General features: G+C 35.2%; 1 protein-coding gene across 1 annotated transcript in view; it reads right to left on the bottom strand.

The window, feature by feature from the left end:
- The window catches only part of IL1RAPL1 (interleukin 1 receptor accessory protein like 1), a 1,375,176-nt gene that overhangs the window by 1,018,139 nt on the left and 344,535 nt on the right, over nt 1-12,502 (bottom strand). The window lies entirely within an intron of this gene.

The following is a 12,502-nucleotide window of genomic DNA, read 5'->3' as shown; positions in this document are numbered from 1 at the left end:
ATTGACAGAATTTTTCATCAGCTTTACACAGAATCCTGCATAAATGACTATGCTAGACGATGAGGCTAAGATTGACAGCGTTAGGGCCAACAGGAAAAGGAAATAATATGTAAAACCTGTTTATTGGAGGCCATGTTTCTGAGAAGGAATGTCTTGAAAATTCAGTTTGGCAAATTATCTGAAAATCTGTATTAGAGAGAGACACTATGGCCTAAATAGTCAAAGAAGCATGGATGTATATGAAGAATATCATGTCATTAATCATTTAATTTTAGAGTTGAAAGGAAAATCTGAACTCAAGTGACACAAAACTTTTATTGTGAAGAGGAGGAACCTGAAGCTCATGGAAGTGTTATCACCCATTGTGGTATATCAGGTAGCAGCATAATCAGAGTTAAAACCACTCACTCTAAGATCTCCTTGTCTTTCAATCAAAAGCATCACCATAATATGATTTATATCATATTATGCATACATACATACATATATATATACACACATAAGTATATAGAAATGGTTATTATATCATTACAGTACACTCAGGGGCTCACTTTTTGAGATAGGGTGTCACTTTGTTGCCCAGGCTGGAGTACACTAGCATAATCGTAGCTCACTGCAGCCTGAAAAGCTTGAGCTCAAGGAATCCTCTCACCTCGGCCTCCCAAGTAGTTACGACTACAGGCATGTGCCACCATGTCTGGCTAATATTTTTTTATAATTTTCAATATTCACAGTTACAGTTTCATTGCTCAGTCATTTATTATCTAGTCTGAGGTCATGAGAATGTTCTGTATGCTATTTTTTCCCACAGAGAAAATCATCTGAAAAAACCTCAAAACTCACATTTTCAGGAATGTAAGAAAGTATCAAACTACAGTGTGAACAATCTTAGACAAGTCATAGGATGCTCGATTCAGCATGAAGGATAGAGACTATCAATTACTAGTCTTTAAATTTTACAGTTGAAGAGGCTGTGGCTCAGTGGTTAAAGGGTTTGTTCAAGGTAGATCAATTAGTTCACAGCAGATCAATGCCAGTGACCTATATTTGCCTAATTACAAACATACTCTGCCAATATGTGTGAAATACACTTCCTCACAGACAAATGCCAAGTAGCTTAAACCCTTTTACACTCTGTTTCTATGTGTAGGCACAAACCTAGCCTTCATCTTTGGCTCTGCTGAACACTGAGACTCACAAGATCACTATAGTCTATACTTGGCATCAGATCCATTCTGAGAACAGAAGGCAGAAGAACAGCATCTTAGCGGGGCAGCATTACGTATTCCTCTTCAATGAGAATACGTTCAACAGTCAATATGTTAATTCATAAATTATTCTCCTTGACCCTCCAGAAGATAAACCAGTGTCCACATTTGATAGAAGTGGGAGTCACCCTGGATTACAAGTCTCACATCATACAAGAGCCAATAATTCCTGTAACAGTAGCATGGCTGAGCTTCCAGTTTTGCAAGACATAACCCTCAGGGAAGCCCAAAGCTACTCTCTCCCCATAAACCATTTAAAGTTCTCTCAGTGCTGATAATCAAAATAGTGTGGTACTGGTGTAAAGATGGACATATAAGTCAACGAGTAGAACTGAGAGTCCAGAAATAAAACTTACTTTTATGATCCATTATTTTTTAACAAAGGTGCCAGGTTATTTAATGGGAGAAAAAAATAGTTTTTTTCAACAAATGGTGCTGAGACAACTGGATATCCATATATATATATAACAAAGGAAGGAGGCTGGAACTCTGCCTTACGCTTTGTAAAAATTTAATTGTAAATCGATCAATTAACTAAATGTAAGGGCTATAACTATAGCAAAACTTGCAAGAAAACATAGGATCAAATTTGTGACCTTGGATTAGACAATGAGCTCTTAGAAATAACACCAAAAATAAAAACTAAAAAAAAAATAAAGTAGACTTTATAAAAAATTAAAAACTATTGTGCTTCAAAGGACACTATCAAGAAAGTGAAATAAATCCACAGAACTGCTGAAAATAGTTATGGCTATAATAAAAAAGACAGATAATAACAAGTATTGTTGAGAAAGATGGAAGAATTGGAACCATCATACATTAGATAATGAGAATATAAAATGATGCATCCTCTTTGGAAAGTATGACCGTTCCCCAAGAAGTTAAATATAGAGTTACTATATGACACAGCATTTCTACTCATAAAGACAGAAAAACACATCAAAAACTTGTAAATGATGTTCATAGTAGCATTATAACAGGAAAAAACTAGAAACAACCTAAATGACAATTAAATGATGAACAGATAAATGTGGTATATCCATTCAATGGAATGTAATTCAACAATAAGAAAGAATGAAGTACTGATAAATGTTTTAACATGGATGAGTCTTAAAAACATTGTGCTGAGTGGAAGAAATCAGTCATGAAACAACAAATTGTATTATTCTGTTTATATAAATTGTGCAGAATAGGCAAGCTCATACAGACAGGAAATAAATTAGTAGTTGCCTATGGCTGAGGGGGAAGGGTTAGGAGCAATATGAGTGGTAACTGTTAATGGGTACATTGTTTCATTTGGGGGTGATGAAAATATTATAAAATTGATTATGGTGATAATTGCACAACTATGTAAATATACTAAAAACAATTTAATTGTACACTTTAAAGGCATGAACTGTATGGTATATGAATAATATCTTAATAAGGCAGTTAACAAAAAAGTTTTTAATAACAAGGAAGTGAAACGTCTCCACTAACAACCAAGCAGATTTCAAGATCACTTTTAGATATGGGGTAATGAACTGTACTGAAAGTACCTTGGTGATGAATTTTTCAATGTGGTTTGATGTATTTACACTTAGAATATTTTTGTCAGAGGTGTTCGAACCAGAGTGACTCCATTTTGACTAGGAGCTGGGTAAAATGAGGCTGAGACCTACTGGGCTGCATCTCCATGAGGTTAGGCATTCTTAGTCACAGGATGAGATAGGAGGTTTGTACAAGATACAGGTCACAAAGACCTTGCTGACAGAAAAGGATGGAGTAAAGAAGCTGGCCAACACCCACCAAACCAAAGATGGCAATGAAAATGACTTCTGGTCGTCCTCACTGTTTATTATATGCTAATTATTATGCATTAGCATGCTAAAATACACTCCCATCAGCACTATGACAGTTTACAAATGCCATGGCAACGTCCAAAAGTTACCCTATATGGTTTAAAAGGGGGAGGATCCCTCAGTTCCAGGAATTGCCTGCCCCTTTCCCAGAAAACTCATGAATAATCCATCCTTTATTTAGCATATAATCAAGAAATAACTATAGGTATACTCAGTCAAGCAGCCCATGCCGCTGCTCTGCCTATGGGGTAGCCATTCTTTAATCCTTTACTTTCCTAATAAACTGGTGTTCACTTTACTCTACGGACTCTCCTCGAATACTTTCTTGTGTGAGGTCTAAGAACCCTCTCTAGGGTTCTGGATCAGGGTCCATTTCCGATAACATTTTACCCTGTCTAATCCATTTTTTTTTCCCACTGCTAAGCAAGTTATCTTCCAAGAGGAAACAATTACTGTGGAACTCTATTTGAATGATGGACAAAAATAAAACTACTGACATATTATCAGCTATGTTCAGTTACAGGATAGGAATGGTGGTTGAAGACACTCTCCCACAGTGACTCTACACTGTGTTTTTACAAGAGTGTTTACATAGTTTCAGAAAACTGAATGTTCTGGTAGATATCATGATGGCCACTGAGCTGCAATGGGGGAGAGAACTCCAGTGGAAAAGATCTGAAAGCTTGCTCCTCCAAGGTCTACCCACAGATTGAGGGGCCTAAGACAGTAAAAGCAAACCAACGAAAATTAAAATGTATAAATCCAAGCTGGAAATCTATAGACACATACACAATGTCTACAGTGTATACATAAAGATATAATTAACACATGGTTAATGCACATTTGAAGAAAATGCTCTGGCTTGCTAGAAATCAAAGAAATATTAATTCCTAGAATTAATTAATTAACTCACTCAGAATTCATTCAATAAATTATATGGAGAAAGACATTTGGTACTTGTCCCAAAGGGAGGTACTTGGATCAAGTATTTAGGAGGAAAAGATTAGGAGTAGAATTGGAAGAGTAAGATTGGCAGTATTAGCTTTAAAATTACTGATAACTTTGGCATTTTGAAAATAAAAATATTCATATGGAACACTTAAAATATCATAAGGAAATAATGTAAATGTGTAGGATATTATTTAGGGACTGAGTTTTCTTTTTCTACTAAATCCCCATTGTTTTAGTGATTTTTTTTCTACTTTACCTGTTAGCATTACAAATAAGCTAAAATGTAAAAAAAAAAAAAAAAAAAAAAAAAAAAAAAGTGTAAAGACAGCTATATACTCTATACTCAATGTTAAAAATTAGAAACATAAAAAGCTAAATAGGTCTTTCTCAAGGGACCCATGAAGACATTTTCCCTTCACTGAGTTGTTCTATATCTAGGTTGTTTCTTTATTACTAACATTTAAGAGGAACCAGAACAAAAGAAGCATATTACTTCTCTGAAACGCTAGTACTTGAATTTGAAGATGTATTTATCCATATCAATAAAAACACAAAAGCACACATCCAGGAAAATAGGAAGGATCAAGAAAAACCTGATGGTATTTTTGTTTTTACTATTACATTGTAAGAACATAATGAGACATATTTTCTAAAGATAAGAGATTCTTTACAATTGAAAGGAGAAAAAGCCTCTATAGAAAGATTTTGCTAAGAGCAAAATAAAATGATGCTATGGCAATGCAAATAGAAATATTCAAGTTATATATTCCATTACAACCCCTATCTCAATTTGTATACACACTGAATATAAGTAGAACTTAGAATCTACCCATAAAAAAGTACTATAAAATATAAAATTTAAGGAGAAATGTTAAATATTTAAGGAAGTTTCCATCTAGTTATAAATGCATATGCTCATATATGCAAACCTAACTTTATTTATTTATTTATTTATTTATTATTTTTATTTTTGAGATGGAGTCTCGCTCTGTCACCCAGACTGGAGTGCAGTGGTGTGATCTTGGCTCACTGCAAGCTCTGCCTCCCGGGTTCATGACACTCTCCTGCCTCAGCCTCCCGAGTAGCTGGGACTACAGGTGCCTGCCACCACGCCCGGCTAATTTTTTTTTGTATTTTTAGTAGAGACGGGGTTTCACCGTGTTAGCCAGGATGGTCTCGATCTCCTGACCTCGTGATCCACCCGCCTCGGCCTCCCAAAGTGCTGGGATTACAGGCGTGAGCCACCGCACCTGGCCTATTTTAAATATAGCACAGATAACACCATTTGAAAAATAAGTTTGCATGGCTATTATTTATTTTTATAGGCAATAAAATATTAAATACTGAATAACAATTCAACTACATTGTAATCATTTTAAATTAATGATACAATACTTGTCCAAATAAAATTTTCAAGTTTGATTTAATAATTTATACCTCATTAGCTAACTAATTTGAAACAAGGTGGTTAAATACTTGTTAATGATAGCTAATGAAATATTGCTTAAAAGTCATACTTTACACTTACTAATTTTAATAATGGAATTTGGAAGAAAATATTCATAATTTAAAAGTGAATCATTTACATACCCTACTAGGAACTATGTTCATAATACACTGAAAATAAATGATTTTGTCTGTAAAGAGAAGTACTTAAATTCTAAATATTTTCATACAAAGCATTTACTAGCAAATTCAGTTGAAATTTTTTTCCATAATGTTAGCCTTTAGAGTTAAAACTGCTCAATTTTCACTTTCCAACAAAATAGGGATCAATCATGGTGACAAGAGGAAAGAAAGTGCCCATGGTTCCAAGACTTGTTAGAATTAATTGTTAAGGAAACACTGTTTAGAAAAGAAAAGATAGAATAATGCAAGCCATTTCCTTGATTTTATGTTAACCAAATTTAAACAATCTAAGTAGTTAAAATACTTATGCAATATCACTCATTGTTATCTGCATACACATTTTCAAAAAACCCACCCCACCAAAACATCCAATGATGCTTATAGCCGGTATTTCCTTGAAAACCCAAACACCTCCCTTAGATGGTTTTGCAGAAAAAAAAAAAAAAATCGGCTGGGCGCGGTGGCTCACGCTTGTAATCCCAGCAATTTGGGAGGCCAAGGCGAGCAGATCACGAGGTCAGTAGATCGAGACCATCCTGGCTAACACGGTGAAACCCCGTCTCTACCAAAAATACAAAAAATTAGCCGGGCGTGGTGGCAGGTGCCTGTAGTCCCAGCTACTCGGGAGACTGAGGCAGGAGAATGGCTTGAACCTGGGAGGCAGAGCTTGCAGTGGGCCAAGATTGTGCCACTGAACTCCAGCCTGGGTAACAGAGTGAGACTCCGTCTCAAAAAAGTAAATAAATAAAAATTAAAATTAAAAATAAAATTAAAAATAAAAATAAAATCATGGTCGTTTCTTACTTTCAAGAGTTTTCAATATTTTTCTTATTCTTAGAAGTTAATTTTTTAGAAATGAGTTAAAGCTAATAGACACTCTATACATGATGCCCCAGGGAAATAGAAAGGGCTACAGTACTGATGCAATGTTTAAATCAAGTGCCACTATGTAATGAATCTATAAAGTGAAAAAACTAATTCTAAAATCCACATAAAATATCAGTCGTATTACTTTACAATAAGACAAGATGTATTTTAGAGACTTTACTTCAGACTCAATAGTTTTCTCAATACTTTAAAAAAAGACAAAATCACAAATTTTCAAAAACCCTTTAAGATGATATTTTTATGAGAGCAAATAAAAATTTTTTTAAAAAATAGCTACTGCATGTTATATTTTGAATTGCTGGCAGCTGTGATTCTCCATCTCTATAACATTTAGGTAAAGAGCTGCATCAAGGATTAGAGTAAGGATTGTTGACATAATACTATGCGGGAGAAGCTAACATGAGCTTTTCTGTCTATAAGATTTCCATTAACTGGAAAATAACTAGCAAGATGGACAGAAGGTCTTGTGTAGAGCTAAGCTGTCCACAGAATACTGACTCTTACCTTTGTTATTTAAGCTTTTGATGAGCTCTTGCCAAGAATACAAGTTAACACTCTTAAAAAGAAAACACTTCCAGTGCTTTCCCTCTGGATAGATTCAGGTGAATAAAATAAATGAAAACAAAATATATCTTTTTGCTTCCACTTTGTTGCATTAACACACAGGAAAAACTATTTATGAGGTTAAGGTGTGAGAAGTCCTCTTACAAAAACACAGTAATAACAAAAGGATGGGATTGTTTCACAAATTCCTCATACCAACCATAAAAATGATTTAACATGCATTTTGACATAAATAGGTAAATATTTATTGTGCAAACCATATGAGCTTCAAAATCAAACATCTATACCAGGAAATGTGAAAATCATTCCCAGGGATTAAATTCCTGATGGGTTCTGTTTATTTCTCGGTGGCAGAGATCAAAGATATTATTCACTGTTGCTCAGTGAAGAAAGACAGCTACTAAATAATCATCAGGCAGCCTGGCTGCCTTTCAACACATGTTTCTCAGAACAGTTACAGATACCAAGTCAGATATATTATAGGTCTGGTTCCAGTGATTTGCTACTACCCTGGTGACTTCAGTAAGGAATGAGAGGAGTGGGAGAGGATATATTAGAAACAGCCACAACCTGGTACTAATACAGTCATGAACAGAATAACAATGTATCTGTCAATAACAGGCCACATAATATGATAGTGGTAGCATAAGGTTATAATATTGTATTTGAATTGTACCTTTTCTATGTTAAGAAATGTTTAGATACACAATTACTTACCTTTGTGTTCAAATTGCCTAAGTATTCAGTACAGTAACATGTTTGTAGGAGTAACAGGCTCTACCATATAGCTTAGGTTTGTAGTAGGCTATACTATCTAGGTTTCTGTAAGTACACTCTGATGTTTCCACAACAAAAAATTGTCTAAGAATGCATTTAGAACATATGCCTGTTGTTAAGTGATGCATGACTATATGGAAATTTCATATCACTGGTGTCTGTCTCAGTGATGTGTCAACCAGAAGGAGTAACTTTGGTAGTCCCATAACTTCAAATAGTTAAATATCGCCTGATACTTGAAACAAAAAAACAGTACAGTTTGTTTTGACTTCATCCTTATTTAATTCATACAAAGAGTTCAGATTCTAGAACAGGCAAAGCTCCGGACAGTGGGGATAAAATGGAGATTATTTTGTGCAGATAAAGATACATAATTAATCAGTAAATAAGTAAAAGAAGAAAGATTTTAGAGAGCATAAGTTCCACACTGACAACTGTAATAGGTTGAAGTGATTGAGAGTGACTGTTCCTACTTTCGTTAGGTCAGGAAAGGCATTTCTGAGAAAGTATCACTTAATTAAGATTTCTGAGAAAGTATCACTTAATTAAGGGAGAAGCCCACATAGAGATGATCTGAAGTAAGAACATTTCATGCAGAGAAACATCTACTAACCACATAAAGATGCTAATGTAGAAGTTGGCCTGAGATGGAAGTGGGAAAGGGAATGACGTGGGGTAAAAAGCTAGACAGAGGTTAGGACATGAAGGATTTTGTAGACCAGGTTAAAATATTCAGATCTTTGCCTTAGGGTTATAGGAAGTCAATGGAGTAAAATTACCTGGTCTACCTTTTCAAAGATTATTGTATCTGTAGAGGAAGAAGGGAGATTTAATTGTATGGTGACAAAAGAAAAAAGACATGACAGGAAATAATTGCAACAGTCTAGGTGAGAAGTAATAAGGGTTGAGATAAGGTAGTGATAATGAAAAAACAGAAAAGTGGCCAGATTTGGGGGATGGGAGGTACAGGAGACAAGATTCACTGATGATTAGAAACGAGATATGAAGTTTATAAAAGCATTTATAAATTTGACTTTAGTCATCGGGTCATAATGGAACCAGTTAATCAGTGAGGGCTCAGCAGGTTTGTTTGTTGTTTATTCTGGGAGGTCTGACGGAAAAAAATCAAAAGGTCTGTTTATGTTAAGTCTGACATTCATATTAGATACATACTCCCATGGGTATGTCAAGTAAGCTGTTTGAGGGGAAAAAAGCCTCATGTTCAAGAGATAAGTTAGAATTAAATATAAAAACATATTAAGGGTGATTTGCATATAGTTAGCATTTTAAAGACATTAGATTGGATGATTTAATCCAAAAAAAAGGATGAAGCTAGAACTGGCACTAACATTTGGGGGTACAGAAAAGATGAGAAAAGGAAACTGAGAGGGGAGGAAACCAGGATGATTTTATGTGGCTCAGTACAAAAGAAGACAGTTTTCCAGAAGGAGCAAGTAGTCAACTGTGCCAAATTCTGTGGAGGGATCAAGTATGGGAAGAACAGAGACATGGCCATTCAATTTGGCAATGCAATAGTCATGTGATCATAGGGTACAAAAACAAGAAAGAAAAAAAAAAGGAAGGAAAGAAGGAAAGAAAACCAGCCTACGTCAGGGAAGCCCTGATGAACCAATTTGAAAAGAGAATATGAGGTAAATAATTGCAATAAAAAGTATGAATAATTCCTTCTAGATTTTGATGTGTGTTTGCATGTAGCAAGGAGAGTAGAAAAACAAGGTAATATCCGAAAGAGAAAAGAGAATCAAAAGAGTGTATTTTTACATGGGTTTAAAGTTAGAAAACAGCAGAACATATTTATAGGCACATACAAAAAATTGATATTGAAGGAGGAGAGAGATAATTTCAAAAGAACATGCATGAATAAGTTAAAAGTAAATGAAATCCAGAGTCCAAGTGGAAAGGCTGGACGTGATATGAGAACAGGTAAACCTGTCAATTCTGGTAAAACTGAAAGGCAGGCCAAGAGTGTAGATTTAGGCTGGACACAGTGGCTCACACCTGTAATCCCAGTTCTTTGGGAGGCTGAAGCAGGAGGATCACTTGAGGCCAAGAGCTGAGACCAGCCTGGTCAACACAGTGAGACCCTGTCTCTGCAAAAAGTTTTAAAAATTACCCAGGCGTGGTGGCATGCACTTGTAGTCCTAGATACTTAGGAAGCTGAGGTGGGAGGATTTATTGAACCTAGGATTTCAAGGCTGTAGTAATTAAGCTATGATCACACACTGAACTCCAGCCTGGGCAACAGAGGGAGATTCCATCTCTAAAAAAAAGGTGGGAAGAGGAGAATGTAGATTTGGATCCAGATGAGCTGGTAGATTTGCAGATGAAAAAATGAGGGAAATGGGGTGTCATATTTCTTTTCCTCAATGAAGTAAAAAGAAGACATAACTGTTGTGAGAGGGAGGTTTGAAGAGAGAGAAGAAGGTGTGAAAATCAGTTTAGAGAATAAGAAATGGAATAGGATGTTTGGTGCTTGGAGAGGCTGAATCTCCTTTGAGAATTGTTGTGGCTATGAATTCAAAATGAGATTAGTCAATAATATTTAGCTATTTGCATGCAGGCATTGAGATGGTTTGCTATAATCAAGCCTGTAAACCACAACTTAAAGAATAATTTTAGGAGAGGAAAAGTGATTTTTAGTTAAACTATATATGGTTTTTTTTTTCCTTGTGCTGACCACTTTTTTAATGACAAGGAATGTGCAGTGCCATATCAATAATTCTTACTAAGTACTCTTGTTTTAACAATACTAGATATTTTCAGAAAATACAACACCTAAAATGTGCAATCAACTTTTTCTATGAGATAACTTGAATCTCAAATAGCTTCTATAATTCTCAAAACAAGTTGTTATGTTTTTAGAAGTCTGATCTTTTAACAAAATAGATAAAATCCCAGGGAGATGAACAGTTGAGAACAATACTCTTCAGTAGAACTTTCTGCAATGATAGAAATGTCTTTCTGTGCTGTTCAATATGAAGCTGCTAGGCACATTTGGCTGTTAGTACTTGAAATCTGGCGGCTGTGACTGAAGAACCAAATTTTCTATTTTGTTTAATTATAATGAACTTAAATTTAAGTAGCCACAGGTGGCTAATGGCTACGGTACTGAACAGCTTAGCTATAGAATCACCTGTCCATCTCTTATTCATCACTAGGTATTTCTTAGTTATTTGTAAAGCAAATAATAGAATATCTAAATATCTGCAAAATAGACGTCCTTTGGTTCTTTTTCTTTTTTGTGAGACAGTCTCACTCTGTCGCCAGGCTGGAGTGCAATAGCGCGATCTTGGCTCACTGCAACCTCCGACTCCCTGGTTCAAGCAATTCTCCTGCCTCAGCCTCCCGAGTAGCTGGGATTACAGACACGCACCACCACGCCCAGCTAAATTTTGTATTTTTAGTAGAGACAGGGTTTCACCCTGTTGGCCAGGATGGTCTCGAACTCCTGACCTTGTGATCCGCCCGCCTCAGCCTCCCAAAGTGCTTTACAGGTGTGAGCCACCGCGCCTGGCCCCTTTGGTTCTTAAGTTTAACTTGGTAGTTCTAAAACTTTAGTATGCTTGATAATTACTATACAGGGCTGCGTATACAAAATCCTTAAGTACTGAAATAGGCAATTCACAAAATGTTTAAAGGTCATTTTAACTCCTGGCAATATTCACATAGTAAATTATAAATTAACCTTAAAGCCTGATTCTCCACTCTCTCACCCACTACAACAGTAAAAGTTGATATGTGCTGAGAATTGACTTCAAGAATATTGAAATATTTGGCAAAAAGATGAATCCGGCAGGTAGTACCATCATGTATCACGAATGATTTAGTTCTTCAAACTAAAATACATACTTAATTTTACGCAATTGTCTTCTCATTAGGGAATTTAAAATATTCATTTAAAAGTATTAATTTGCTTTATGTTTGGTATTGAAATTAATATTTAAATATTAATGCTTCCTTCTAGCTATTAAGTCACATGGAAATTTTAAAACTCCATAACACTTAAAATGCGATAAAAATTCTAGCATTAGGTGGACTCCTAAGTTATATTTCTATATTTATGTGAACATTACAAGTACATTTTTGTTTCTTCTTTACATGGATTGTGTTAAGTTTTTCAATGATGTAGATAACAGAATGAAAAAAAAATCCCTCTCAACAGGTGGTATACAAAAAGTCAGAAGGGCAGGTGTAAACTGTGGCAACACTCGTTATGATAAACAAAAGTCCAACTAATTTCAATATGAAAGAAATGAGAGAATGACATGGCCTGTAAAAAAATCATGCGCCCTTGCTTCTTCCAATTTAAAAGTAATGTACTTTCCTCAGTTGAATATTTCAATAGTATAAATGAAGTTTACTTTGCCACTTATATTTTCATTTCTTCAGTGAAAACCCATGTATTTCCATCATGTACCTACTCCCTTGCCAGAGGATGTTTCACGTGAGAGCCACATAAATCTTTCATTTTCAAATTTAGAAGATCACTTTTCATTTCCAGGATTCAAGTTTCGGCATGAAACTTTTCTAGAAAAGTTTCCTGTGTGGGCAAAGAATCAAAAA

The sequence above is a fragment of the Gorilla gorilla genome, chromosome X (assembly GCF_029281585.2).
Source record: "Gorilla gorilla gorilla isolate KB3781 chromosome X, NHGRI_mGorGor1-v2.1_pri, whole genome shotgun sequence".
Lineage (NCBI taxonomy): Eukaryota > Metazoa > Chordata > Mammalia > Primates > Hominidae > Gorilla > Gorilla gorilla.
The sequence above is the reverse complement of the archived record's forward strand: the minus strand, read 5'-3'. Positions and strand labels throughout refer to the sequence as shown.